The sequence below is a fragment of the Ictidomys tridecemlineatus genome, unplaced genomic scaffold, assembly GCF_052094955.1.
Source record: "Ictidomys tridecemlineatus isolate mIctTri1 unplaced genomic scaffold, mIctTri1.hap1 Scaffold_1093, whole genome shotgun sequence".
Lineage (NCBI taxonomy): Eukaryota > Metazoa > Chordata > Mammalia > Rodentia > Sciuridae > Ictidomys > Ictidomys tridecemlineatus.
The window spans coordinates 1-13,876 of record NW_027521031.1 but is presented as its reverse complement, the minus strand read 5'-3'; the positions used below and the strand labels follow the sequence as shown (position 1 = coordinate 13,876).

The 13,876-nt window shown below is 36.8% G+C and overlaps 1 long non-coding RNA gene across 2 annotated transcripts in view; it reads right to left on the bottom strand.

Moving 5' to 3' along the window:
- The window catches only part of LOC144372477 (uncharacterized), a 39,292-nt gene extending 36,166 nt beyond the window's left edge, over nt 1–3,126 (bottom strand). Inside the window, exon 1 of one of the 2 annotated variants that reach the window (XR_013432478.1) lies at nt 2,846–3,126. This is a non-coding gene — a long non-coding RNA (uncharacterized LOC144372477). The remainder of the gene's footprint in view (nt 1–2,845) is intronic. The other variant, XR_013432477.1, reaches the window with a different exon arrangement.
- Between the last annotated feature and the right edge of the window lie 10,750 nt (nt 3,127–13,876).

Below are 13,876 nucleotides of genomic sequence, written 5' to 3'. Positions count from 1 at the left end.
TTTAATTTGCCCAAAACAAAACTCTTGAGGCCTCCCTCAATCTTCTCCTCTCCCTACTAAAGGGAAAATATACATCCTTGATTTATCATTCCTTTCCCACCCACATCACCAGGTATTGTTACTTCCAAATGCTATCTCTATTACTTGCACAATCATACTACTATTTCAGGTTAGAAATCTTAGGATTATTTTTTGCTTTGCTACCCCTCCCTTATCCACTAACAGATACTGTCAGTTCTTTCATTGAAAGGCTGTTTGTTCATCGATGTTTTGCTGCCGTCTCCCCTGCTACCACTCTAGCCCAGCCTCTGAAGGCACCATGTACAGGTAATGGAAACAGCTCTCCAACAGCCTCCTGAAGGTAGCATCTCCTTTTGCCATCCACTCTGCACCTGCCCCTGTCCCCATTCTACCTAACATTGATTTGACCACACTCTGCTTCTCTCTGCTCATAAAGCTGTAATGATTTATGATAGCTAATATTACTAGGCTTCAGGTCCCTGCACGATATTTAAGACATTTCATAATCTGGTTCCATTTGGCCTTCCCATCTTTATTTCCTATTAACCACCTATGGACATAAAACCTGGCTCTTTTAGAACAGTTCTATAAGTAGCTTACACATAAGTCATACATATCCTCTGTTCCACATTTTATTCTTTTATCAATGATGTTCTCATTTCTGAAATCCATCATTAACCAAACTGTTCATGATACCTTATCATATACAATTCTGGGTCATGCTTCTTGACCTTGAATGCCTATGGCATCACAAATGTCAAACTTTTATAATATTAATGATTTAATTATTTATAAGTATGATGTCATCAATAATTTTTTCATATATGATATGTATTTGAATATAAGTTAGAGCTTTTTCCTTCAAAGTTATTTCCCAGTAAAGGAAAACCTCCCTTAATCCCGATTTCTTATAAACTTCACATGCTACAAAGTGTTTTATGTTCAATAGCAAAGCATTTAAATTCAAATGATCTCAAACCAATTCTACTTTTGAAGTATACAGAAGTCATCTGACAATAAATTTAAAACTTTTTAAAAGTAAAGAAATTCAATTAGGTGTAAAGAAATTTACTTAGGTCTTTAAAAAAGCTTTTAAAATTACTTTTAAAAAATCAATGAAGTTAATCACTACCCTGCAAAGATCATAAAAATGCACCTAACTTATTACAAATGTACAGGTATTGTATTTGCAGACATAACTTCCTGTGATAGCATCATACTTAGACTTGCTGCATCTCAATCAACTTAGATGGCTGTGCAGAGGATGTGCAGGTTAATTAATGATCAGCAGGCTATTAAATGACTGGAAAGTGGCCCAAATAAAAACAAGGATAGCCATGTCACCATGAGGCACTGGAAACATTGGAATCAAATAGTTTTGTGAAATATAAAAATAGCAAAAAGCAATGGCTTTAATTGCTTTTATTTCATATAATATGATTTTAAATACGTTTATGTAACAAAATTAACTAGTGAAATAGACATGTAACTACATATAACTATCTGAGTTTCTGTACTGAAGTTGGCAAAACATTCATTTTGGTGGACGGGGCAGAGATGAGCAAAGGGCGATCAGGACAGATAACAGACTATACTGGCTCAGAGTCACGATGGGATCAGAAGGGTACACGGCATGGCTACTACTAGGCCTGCAACTCATCCACTATGTGAAACCTCTGTATAGTTCAGATTCAAAAATTGGATTAAAAGTTACATAAAAGTAACAACTGTTCTAAAATTTTATTTTCATTGTTTTCTGCTAAATTTTAATGATTTGGCAGCACTGGTAAATACAAAGAATAATGTTATTTTACAGGTTACTATAAATTTCTTGTTCTTTATTACCATTTAATAGAACTTGGAAATGTAACACATTTCCAAAACTTCAGTCCTTCCCTACTGTCCTATACGCTTGTCTTTTGGACGTTAAAAATCATTGGTATTCCAAACTGTACTATCAACCATTCCACCTCAGAATGACATAATTTCAGAGATAAAAGATACATTTTTAAATGTCCTATTAGCACTCATTTTCTCTATTTTTTCCCCAAGAGTAAACTAGGGCTAAAGAATAATCCAATGCTGGTCATAGACAGAGATGAGACACAAGCTTAGTTCTTCCCCATCATTATTATGGGTTGTGAGCCACAGTACCAACTTCTGGGTACTCCACTTGGTATTACTGTGGTTTAGGAATCATAATATTTTAAAATTCTCAATATTTTTTTCTAGATTTTATGCATGAATGTACAAATGTCATGGGTCATTTCAGTGTAGTTTTCTTGTTACTTTAATGTAACTTCTGACTTCTCTCGAGAGGTGAAGTGCCTCATGGTCTAGCCATACCTATGTGATTCCTGCTCCCTGGTAAAATCAACATCAGCCTTCAATCCTCAATGCACAATTCTCCCTTCTCTTCTATAGAGTTCCTCATTTTGACAGATGAGCTGCCTTTCTAATTAGCAGGCTCTCCTCATAAAGTACCATCTTACGGTCAATCAAGCAGAATGGACCTGATGACAACAGATGCTGATCTCAAGCACAACACTCACAAGATTATTCATTATGCAGGGGTGACCTAGGTTGGCTGGTACAAGCTACCCTGCTCATGGGACCACAGCATTTCCATTCCACCTCCTAGGGAATACATACACTCAACCTCACACCAGCACCTGGTACACTTAATGCATCTCATTCAGGATTCTAAAAGTGACCGAACTCTGTAAGCTTGTCTTTGCCTTTTCAAACTCAGATACTATCATGGCTCAGAGTTACACAATTCTATACCTTAGAGATGAGTGGTTAACAAAAAAATATGTCTTACCTTCAGTTCTCTTTAAAGCTGAAAGGCACATATCCTTCCTTAAAAACTCAAAGGGATTGTTGCAGGTCCGAATGGTGTCACATTCACATTTCCCATTGATAATATTGCAGCCAGAGATAAGGTTTTCAATGCATGGTTCAAAACTAAGCAGTTAGTCATCATCCCAATTCTCATCTGCAAGACAATTACCCAGATAATATTTTCTTGCTGCTTCATTCAAAGACCTGTTTAAGAGCAAGAATATACAGGGGTGTCAAGATGAACTTCCAATTCTGACACCTCAATTTGTGAAAGCCAATTTTAATTGGCTGAAATTGTACAAAAGAATGAAACTTGACCTCCTACCAATAATGGAGAAGACTAAAATATAGCCATATGGATAGATACATATAAAATGTTTGTGTTCAAATTCTACTACCTCCATGTTATAACAATAATTGAAATCCCTTTAGAATTTTTTATTTAAATAAGATTTCATTAAATAGATTTTCCTGGATTTTTCCATCATCAATAAAATTAAAGAAGTCAACATTTGTCAATTTACAAAATAATAATGATATTATTATTATTATTATTATTATTATTATTATTATTATTATTATACAGGGATTAAATTCAGGGGCACTAGACCACTGAGCCACATCCCCAGGCATATTTTATATTTTATTTAGAGACAGAGGTTCACTGAGTTGCTTAGCACCTCACCATTGTTAAGGCTGGCTTTGAACTCTGGATCCTCCTGCCTCAGCATCCCAAGCCTCTGGGATTACAGGCATGCACTACAAAATTGTTCTTAAAACTACATTTTTTTTCTCCATCAGTAGATGCTAGCCTCAGGTTTGAGACAGTTCTTCAACTTAATACATTAAGGCACTAATGAACATTAAAAAAAATCAGATACCATTAAGAGTCAAGAATGAGACACAATGGAGGAGATCCTCCTCTGCTGCACTTTGGAATTGACTGTTAGTGTCCAATACTGCCCAGAGCTGAAGCCAGCAATGCCCCCAACACTATGAGCTAAGGCCTAGTGAGAGACTGAGAACTTCTCATTCTAAAGCTGAGACCAATCTGAGTGAGGATCACGAAATAGAGTAGATGTTAATAAATACAAAAGATCTTAAAATAAGCTTTGCTGGGCCCAGCTCAGAAGAATCCAACGAACATGACAAAACCATAGTCAGGCTCAAATCCCGGTAGTTAAAGTAACTCTTGCAGGAAACCAGACTGTTTCTCTATGGGTCTCTGGGAAATTACATGGGTTTTTCTCCCTCTTAACATTATCTTTAAAAGATACTTTATCACACCTGAACTAAGGATTGACTGTTGAATAGTAAACATGTTTCTGATAACCATATCTGAAGAGAATTTTAAAAAGTGCTTGAGTTTGAGAAACCTTAAACCTGTTGCACACACTAAGGCAAGAATAAATGCCATCCTAAGAATGTGTGTTGGGCTGGGGGTGTGGCTCAATGGGAAAACACTTGCCTATCATGTGCAAAGCCCTGGGTTCAATCCTCAGCACTAGGGGAAAAAGAAAAAAAAAAAAACAAGGAATGTGTTTTCACAGAAGAGAGCATAAACAAACAGCTATGGATTTTATGGGACTAACATGTGCTTCTGGTGTTATTGCTCTATGCACAAACTAGACAAACATCCCTCAGTGAAATAATTTTATTGCCAAGATGTCTTTAGAAGAACATCATTTATGATACAAAGAGCTTCAGGGTGATTCTCTGAAAGAAAAAAAGGAGAAAATCTGCTGTGTTTTGATTTTAGGAGATCACTTTATGTGACCAGAGCCTCAGCTCTCAGTAAAATGATTATCTTTTGGCTTCAGAGTTTCAACCGAAACACAAATGATCTGTTTTAAAATGTTTTCCTCCTTAATCTGCATCTGATCCTAGAAGCATATAATGCATATAATATTTACAGAAAGGAACTTTTTATCTCCAAGTGGCAGTGCAACTGCTCAAGTACTCCAAAAGGAAAACTAGGAACAAATTCAATGTGGAAATGGTGATTTTTTTTGTCTTCAGTTTCAACAAAATGGTGCGTCTAAATGATATCTCTGTGTCTACCTGTCAACGTGTTATTAGTACCACTATCCTGACACACTTCAGTGAAATGTTCCATGAAGGACTTTCTGTGATTGAATGTGTCCATCTGTAATTAAAAAATCCTTCAAACTCAGAAGTTCAAGTAACATTTGAGCCACTGAAAGACTTCATATTCCTCAGAGGAAAGCCTTATTAGCATTTTGGTAAATATATGCAGTATCAATGAGATATTGCATATCTACCAAGAAATGTTTCCACAGTGAAAACCCCTTCCCTCCACTAAAATTGGAACTTCCTGCAGACATCACCCTCTTGGGCTACCACAAAATTCTCTAACCTGTCTCCCTGCCACTATTTTCCTGTCTCTCCACCTCATTTCTCACAGTTACCAGAATTGTCTTTCTCCATAAACAAAGTATTTCTTTCTTGCCAAGAAGAAAAAGTCCGAAGTTTTTATTGTTGAATACAAACCTTTTCAGGACTGACATGTGCCTGTTTCTACAGACTCCTCTTTGACCCGTCTCTGCCACAGCCTAATGTTCTAAGCACAAAATTCTCTCTACAAACTCATGGAAACAGCCTCCATGCTTTGTTCATGAAGTTAATCTACCCAGAACACCTCCTTCCCTTCTTTCTTTTATGACTTCTATTCAAACTTCAAGACCCAGTTTATCTGCTACCTCTCTGAAAAGTCATCTTCAACTGGCTCAAGAGAATGAGTTATTCCAGCCTCTCACTCCCTCCTGCAGCGGTTTTATTTAAGTCAAATTTCCTCAATATACAGAGTTCTCAGATGCAAGAGCTGGGGTCTTATCCAAACTTTGGGAAAACAGTAAATACGTACATAAACACATACATACATACATATATGTGTGTGTTTACTATTAAAAGAACATGTTTAAAAATACAAATATTATTTTAACTGTTAATCATCAAAGAACTGTATTAGACACACATTTTAAAGAAATGTTTAGACATGCTGGTGCATTTCTCACTAAGCATCATCTGTCATTATCCTCCTTCCCAGCTCAGCTCTAAGATTGCAACCTCTTATCCCAGGACTGGCATCAAGAATCCTTCCAAGAAGCCCCTCTCAGAGCCAAACTGTTTTCCCTTCCATATGCATTTCCTTGCCTTGCTGTAGGAAGACCACTTCCACTGAATGTGGAATCAGAACTAAATGACAACTGCCCTTGATCACTCCCTGGCTCCATACCATTTGCTTCTTTCTCAGCAACAACTGTCTGGTAGCAGCACTGGAAGAAGCATAGGTGAGTCTGACTTAGAAACATCACAGATCTGCCTGGAAAGGAAGCATCACTGATTTGGAAGTCACAAAATCTAAAACACTTTTTTTTGAGAGAAAACATTTCAATCCCCTGCCCCCCCACCTAATCAATACTTTTTTTCTTTTTGACAAATAGCTCCCTTCACAGCAACTGTTTTATGGGATCAAATACAATACACTTCTGAGACAAATGCTTTTATAGTTTTCTATTAAAGAACATTATACTTTAAAATAGTTTAACTGAAAATCAACGGGGATTGGGAGCAAAAGTATAATGAGAAATTTGATTCAATCACAGATTAAATGAAATCTGAGTGAATCTGAGCCCAAGACAAGTTGAGTATCCCTTATCTAAATGCTTGGTATTAAAAAAGTTTCAAATTTAGGAGCTTCTCAGGCTCTGAAATATTTCAGTAGACTTTACATTATATATTTCAGATTTCAGAACACTTCAGACTTCAGATAAGGGATGCTCAACTTGTTGTGTTGGACAGTACTTGGCAAATTCTCTGTTTTGAAATTGCTATACAGCAAAGGATCCTAGCTCTGCTTCTCCAATTTAGTTCCTGATTTCCCCCTGGACTTGTCAGGGAAAAAAGGGTTAAAAAACAGAGGTGTTGCTCTTTATTTAAAACAAATGATTTTTTCCCCTCATGCTCCACACATGACAGAATGTAGCCTCCTAGACTGAAAGGTGAAAATAACAGAGGTACCTCTGTAAATGTATTTTAAAGTTTGTTACAGTAACAAATCAGGACACTAAATAAATTATCTTCTCTAAGTACACAGAAAAGGAAAAATCAAATAATTTCAGGTATGAATTCAAATCCATACATTTAATTTGTCCACATATGTGAGTACTAGAACAAAGACACATATCTAACTGCTAAGCAAAATCTCCACTCAGAAGGCCACTGGCAATACAATGCCCTTCCTTGGCACAACCACTGTGGCTCAGGGTGTGGCAGAATTACTTCATGAATAACCACTTCATCCCACAAAACATCAGTGATGCAATCAAAGGCTGAAATTTAATGAGATTAATAACTTGTACTATATTCAATCAAAGGTATCCTTAAGGGAAACTGGCTTTTAAAAAACTTACTTATTATTATCACAGTGCATGGTGGCAAATATGAGGACACAAAGTACAATTAGGTGCCATGGCTTCAATTTTTCAGACTAAGATGCCAATAGTTTTACATACCACATTTTTACACTGTTGGCATAAAGAGGACAGAATATGGACAGATAAATATTATAATGGACATAGCTTGACCTCATGTACCATCTGAAAATGTGCCGGGGCTACCCAGGGGTTGGGAGCCCACAATTTGAGAATGCCGTTCTAAAGAGTATGATCGTAACCTGCTACTACACATTAGCCACCAGAGCACAGGATCCAGGTCTGAGGAACAGCAAAGGATACCGGGTACCTGTTTTCACTGAACCATAAAAATGCATGTTTCTGTAAGGTGACTTAGCTAATATACAATTGGTTAATAGAAAAATGGTGTCAATACATAAAGCAAAAGTTGCACTAGTTTCTACGTGGCATTTCCCAGGACAATGTTACAAAAAAAATCCAAAGGAGTTTCCCCTCTCCTCCATGATGAAAGAAAAAAATCTTAAAATATATGAAGACCTGAGGCTGCTAATTTTATTCAAATTCCTTTTTTAGTACAAAAATGTTTCATTTAAGCTCTAATAGCTGAAATTTCCACAATTAACTATCTAAGGAGCTTGCACATACAAACAAAAGAGGTACAGACATTTCCCCTTGTATTAAAAAAAAAAAAAGGAGGAGGAAAAAATGACTCCTGGATCTTGTGTTTAATTTTGATGAAATGGGTCTCCATTAAGAGTAACTGACTTCAAGGACCTGTGCTCTGACAGTAAGCAAAATGAGCTCTGAAGTATGTGCAGCTGGAAAAGATGGGTTGGCAGGGACACAGGTGCAAAATCCAGGGTGGCTTGCCTGTGTCAGTATTTTTACTTGGGGTTTTATGATTTACATTTATTCTCCAGGTACATAGTTCTACAGGTTTTAAGTGGCCTCCTGTAACTGTTGTTTCCAACAGCTCTTATTTTTAGTGTAATAAATTATTTTGCAGAATGTGCGTTTTTTCTTTGTTTAAGAGCAAACATTTGATGCCAAAGTAAAACCATTGTCCTTACAACAGCCACATCCAGTCTTGCCCTGGACTAAGTCTTTCTGTCACACAAAGCAGACGCCTTAAGTTTCTTCCTCCAACAATTTATATGGAAGATTTTAATGCAAAGGCTAGTAGGAAAACAAAATTCCAACCTAAGGGCAGGAAAGGGGCGACTAAGAAGGATGTGAAGGAAGGGGCCTCATTTATGTATGGAGCACATCAATTCCAGACCTGTGGAAAGCAGCTCTGGGGTGCATCCTCCACCACACACAACACACCAGGAGCTGTAGGGACCAGCTGTGCACATTCAAGCCTGACTGCTCCTGGAGTCAAACTCTTTGCCCATCAAAATATCTTTCCATCATGTTGCTCAAGTCTGAATTACTACCAACATGAAATAAAATGTTTCAGCTACAACTATACTTACAGGACAGAGGACTATGTGTTAACCTAAAATTTCTGCCTTTCTCAAGGTGGAAGGCATTTGTACACTCATAGCCTTACCTTTTCTACCTTGTACCTGCTTAGGTTAATGGAGTTTACTCCAAACCAAGAGATAGCTGCACCCCATTATGTAGGAATCCACTTACCAGAAATATGCTACAGGAGATATTAAAAACAAAAAACAAATTCACGGTACACACTAAGAAGCTCACAGTAATGGAATTCTGTTGGCAGCAGAGAGGCTTCTGGGAATATATATCAAATTAATTCTTCAGCTGTCCACATATCCCTGTGGCTACAGTAAGATGCAAATATTTAATACTGGTATCTCTTTCCATGCCAGCCTAGAAACTCCAGTGTAATGTAAAATTGCTGCTCTTAACTCCCCCGGATCCCAGCTGGCTGTTATGGGGTGTTCAGTTCAGCCCCAGGAGGACTCTAATGCACTGAGCTTTCATTCTCCCTGCTTTGGGCCTAAGGCTGATGTTCCAAAGCTGGTTCTTTCCTCTTCCTCTCTTTCTTGTATTGTAATCAATGCAAAGCAGGAAGGGCAAATTTATGGTTATCAGTAGAAATTACTTAAGTTCCAAAAAATCTGTTTTACAGGCATTTCTACAAAGTAAAACCATGTTAGGTATATGAAACTGTATTCCAAAGTGGAGAAAGCTAGAATCTCTAAAATAACGAAAATGCTAAAATGCACAAATATTTGTTAAAGACTTAAATAAATGCAAACTTCTAAACATAAAACAAATGACAGGAGTATCTGTCTCTACTATGTCTCAGTGAGGAATTCACTGGAAAACAAGCAGTACTGGCCCAATTTACTAAATCAGTTTACAACATAATGTTTATTAATGGTAAGCACATGTTCCAAAACTGTAGTTTTCATCAGATACCTTAATAATACAAGTAACAGGAGAACCAGAAATGCACTATAGAATGCATATCATTCATTAATTATTTCTTTCAATCATGTGCTCCTTAAACACATATTGTTATCTATTATGCATCAAAACCTTAGCAAGGTGCTAAGCAAAGAGGTTTACAGTATAAAGTTCCAGTATTCTAATCAAAATCACACCAAATATATTAATAAAATGTTCCTAAGACTGCTGAAATAGAGGAAAAGGTTAAGGTAAGGATAATTTCCTTTCTGACAGCAGGAAGCTAGTGGGGAACAAGGAGGAGGCATTTAAAATAAGATAACCTAAGTCTCTAGAAGTAAGAATTTTGTGAAATCAGAAAAGAGAACAGGAGAGACTGGGACTCCAGAACATGCTGTCCTCCTTCTTTATATTCTGCCTACACCAGGAACTCTCTTAAACCACATTACAAACAAATAGACAATCCAGAGATGGGGTGTGTAACAGACAGGGCCTTGGCCTGAAGACCACAATCTGGCCTTGGAAGACCCTGAACAAGATATGTAGCTCTCTATGCTATAATTTTTTAATTAAAAAGGAGAAGGAAAGGATAATTCATGAGGTCACGATAGACTTCATGTTTCTTTGATTCTGCCATCTTTATTGAAATTGAACAATGTTAACAATGTATTGAGGGTAGTCACAGAGACTACCCTCAATATATGTCATAAATCATATATTTATGACAGTCATAATTTAAATTTAAAATACTTTCCCATTATTACACTATATCAAAAGTTTTGAAAAATCCAAATTACTACACATAGGTAAGACGAGCCAGGAGTGTTTTTTTGATATAATGGTAACTTTCAATGACCTTCCTAGCACCTCTGGTCTTAGAAAATTCATGAGCTAAGGTCTCAAAAAAATTTTCATTTAATAAAACAGGAATGGTCATGAATTGGCAATGTCGAAACACTCTGTTATTATACAATTATCTCCACTACTGTATATATTTGGACATATCTATGAAAGACTTTTTTTTTAATGAGGGTAATTTCTAGGCAAATTTACAAATACTTAAAATGAAGAAAAATTGAAGCCCCACATGTCAATGCTGATGGGACTCAACCAAGAAAATGTTTAATGGGCAACTCAGGGAACATAAGAAAGGTGAATAAATGATTCAACGGAAGTAATTAGAGCAACAGAGGAAGTCCAAATAAATAAGAAGGATAGAAATAATGAAGGCCACAAAGGTGGTTAATAAAACAAAACAAAAAAATTAGTTCTTCAAAAAGATTAAGTAGCCTCATGAATGGCTTGTGATTAACAGTTTCAGAGAACACACTAGCTCATCTGGTTTATTTTGATATTTATAAATATGTTTTTCAATTAGTTTCTGGATAATAGTTTTTACCAGAAAGTTACTCAAAGTTAGTCATTAAATGGCTATATTTCTGATTTTTTAAACAATCAAAACAATTGTTTGAATGTCCATTTAAGTTTTGTCCAGCTACAACTAGTTTGATTGTACTCTGTGCCACAGAACTCAACCTTTCTTTCATATCTTTTTCTTTGACATTAGATCCCCATATTTTTAAAGGAAAACCTTGAGTCTCCTCCCCTGACCCACATCCGGGCAGTGCTGGACTGGTCAGACACATCCAGACACATTCATTCCACTGTTAAGCAACGTAGTTGTCTCTGTACTTGTTCCTTAAATCACATAACTCCATGTCAATCCAGCCTTGAAGAGTCTCAGTTACCAAATGATGCTTAAAAATTAACAAATCTTGGTTGAGGTGAAAATGATCTTGGGAGAAGCTTCTAGTTGTGTTCTATTTTTTTGTGTGTTCATCTCTTGTTCAAGATGCTCTAAAAGCCATCTTTAGCTACCCCTTCTATACCTGGTCCCCAGAGTTGGATCTTCCTACAGACCGGTTATAATGTACATAACACCAGCAAAGTGTGTTAAGAAAACAGCCCTATCAAACTTCTGAAGAACATAGTTTCAAAGCAATGTCTACAAAATAAAGCCCAATATCCATGGCACGGAACATGAGGTCTGTTTAGATGATCACAACCCACTTCTTCCACCTCTTGTCTTTCATAGCACATATCCTCCTTTCTCCAACAACACTAGGTGACCTGTGTTTCCTATGCCACCCATGTTGTTGCATGATACTGGTGGCTTTCCATGAACTGTTCTCCTGCCTACAAAGCTTCTTCTTTTCATTTGCTTTGAAAACCCCTCTCAGTCTTTTATACTTCTGTGGATATCATCCACCCTACAGGGTCTGAATTATGTATTATTTCCTCTGTAGGACTTCTATTATATATTCAAAATTTTTTACTTACAGCAGTATAATGAAATTTATCATCAATTTTCCTCTACCAGAAAGTGACTTCTTTGACAATAAGAATATAGTTTTACTCTTCATCATTGAGCCATCGTAAGACTCAATAGGTAATACCTTAACAAAATAAAAATCTACATGAAGAATGAACAGGAACGGGGAGGAAGACAAAAGGGCTTGAATTTAAGCAAAGCAATATGAGTCTTTAAAGGCCAAACCTTTTCTGGAAAGTAAGTTTGGTGATGGGGAAAAAAAGTTGATTATTTAGAAATAACTGAGGATTATCTTTAGATCTCAGTCTTCCTACTTGTAAAATATTAATATGAACGCAAGTTTTCTTTTGACTTCAACATTACATTGTACAAACCCTTGCACTTATCAATACTTATGACATTCTAAGTGAGTGAATGAATATAATACACCTTACCATGTCAGACAAATACTAACTTAAATGACAAACTCTCCTATCTTCCTTTCTGCCACTTCTGTATGTCACAACATGAGATAATATGACACAAGTTAATACTTCTTGTCAGAAAGGTACTTGAGGACATGAATAATTTATAGTACCATTTTATAAATATTAATGTATGCTCTGACCTAAAATCTGTTAGTCAACTAACCAAGAGCAAACCAGCAGAGTAGGTATGGGGATTGCACTCATCCAAAAGTATAAACTACTACAGTGAAAAGAAATGTGATTAGAACTTCAAACAACAACAACAACAACAACAAAAATACAGTCCTCTGAAAATACGCACTTTGAAAGATCTAAATTTTTTCATCATTGCAACTGAGCAGTTAACAAGATTAATGAAGCACACTGCACCCCAGAGACAAAGCTTCTGGTAACAGCTAGCACTCCGTGAGCATGAGCCAGGTGCCAGAGAGTGGAGTCAGTGCTTCCCAGGGGTTAAACAGCTTGCTTAAGGACAGAAGCTGAAGGAGGCAGGGCTGAATTCCACAGCGCTATCATCAGGCAGGCAATTCGAGGAAGTGGGAAGTGAGGCGGCCAAGGGCTGGGCAAAGTTCCAAGTTCCAGTGAATGCACAAGACCTGAGCATCGGGACAAAAAGGGGCAGGGACACCATTGACATTCACTCTGGCCAAGTCCATTTCCAGGGAACATGGCCTCCAGGCCCACATTGGATGGTCCCCAGACTGTGGGGACAGGCAGACAGATCCTGCAGCCAAGAAATGAAGCTGCAGGCTCACCTTTGGAACCATCCAAAGAAGAGAAAACCGAACAACATAAACATGATCTCAACTCTTCTGTCCTCCAGGAAAACAGGATTTTTTTTGTTAAGACAAACAATGCCTTCATATACAGCCAGACTTCTGAGGAGCAAATAATGATTTTTAAATGGGTAATAGTCTGTAAGTAGGATTAAGGAATCTTTTCAGGGTAATAACTTTGTTAAATCAGTTAGCAATTGTTTTGTAAGGAATGTTTTTACAAATAGACTTGAACACTTCTGTGAACTTTACCTTAATAATTTATCTAAATTCTTTAAAATAAACCAAGTGGAAGATAATATAAGTAAAAGAGTAATATTCCAACAATTATCTCTCTAACTGATCCTTACTACTGCTCTACAAAGAAATACCCTCCCAAAATATCTTACCTAAAAACCTAAATCTTTAAAGCTGGGAGCAGAGCTAAGTGGTAAGCACATGTCTGGCATGGAGGCCTTGAGTTCAAATCCAGTATTGCAAAATAATACAACAAAACCCTCACAAGAAACCCCAAACCTCTGATTTAAAAGACTTTTGTGTTTTTGTGTTTTTATATAAAGTAAATTTATCTCTGTTTGATCTCATGTGTGCCTACATACTCAAGGAATCTCTTCCTAACTA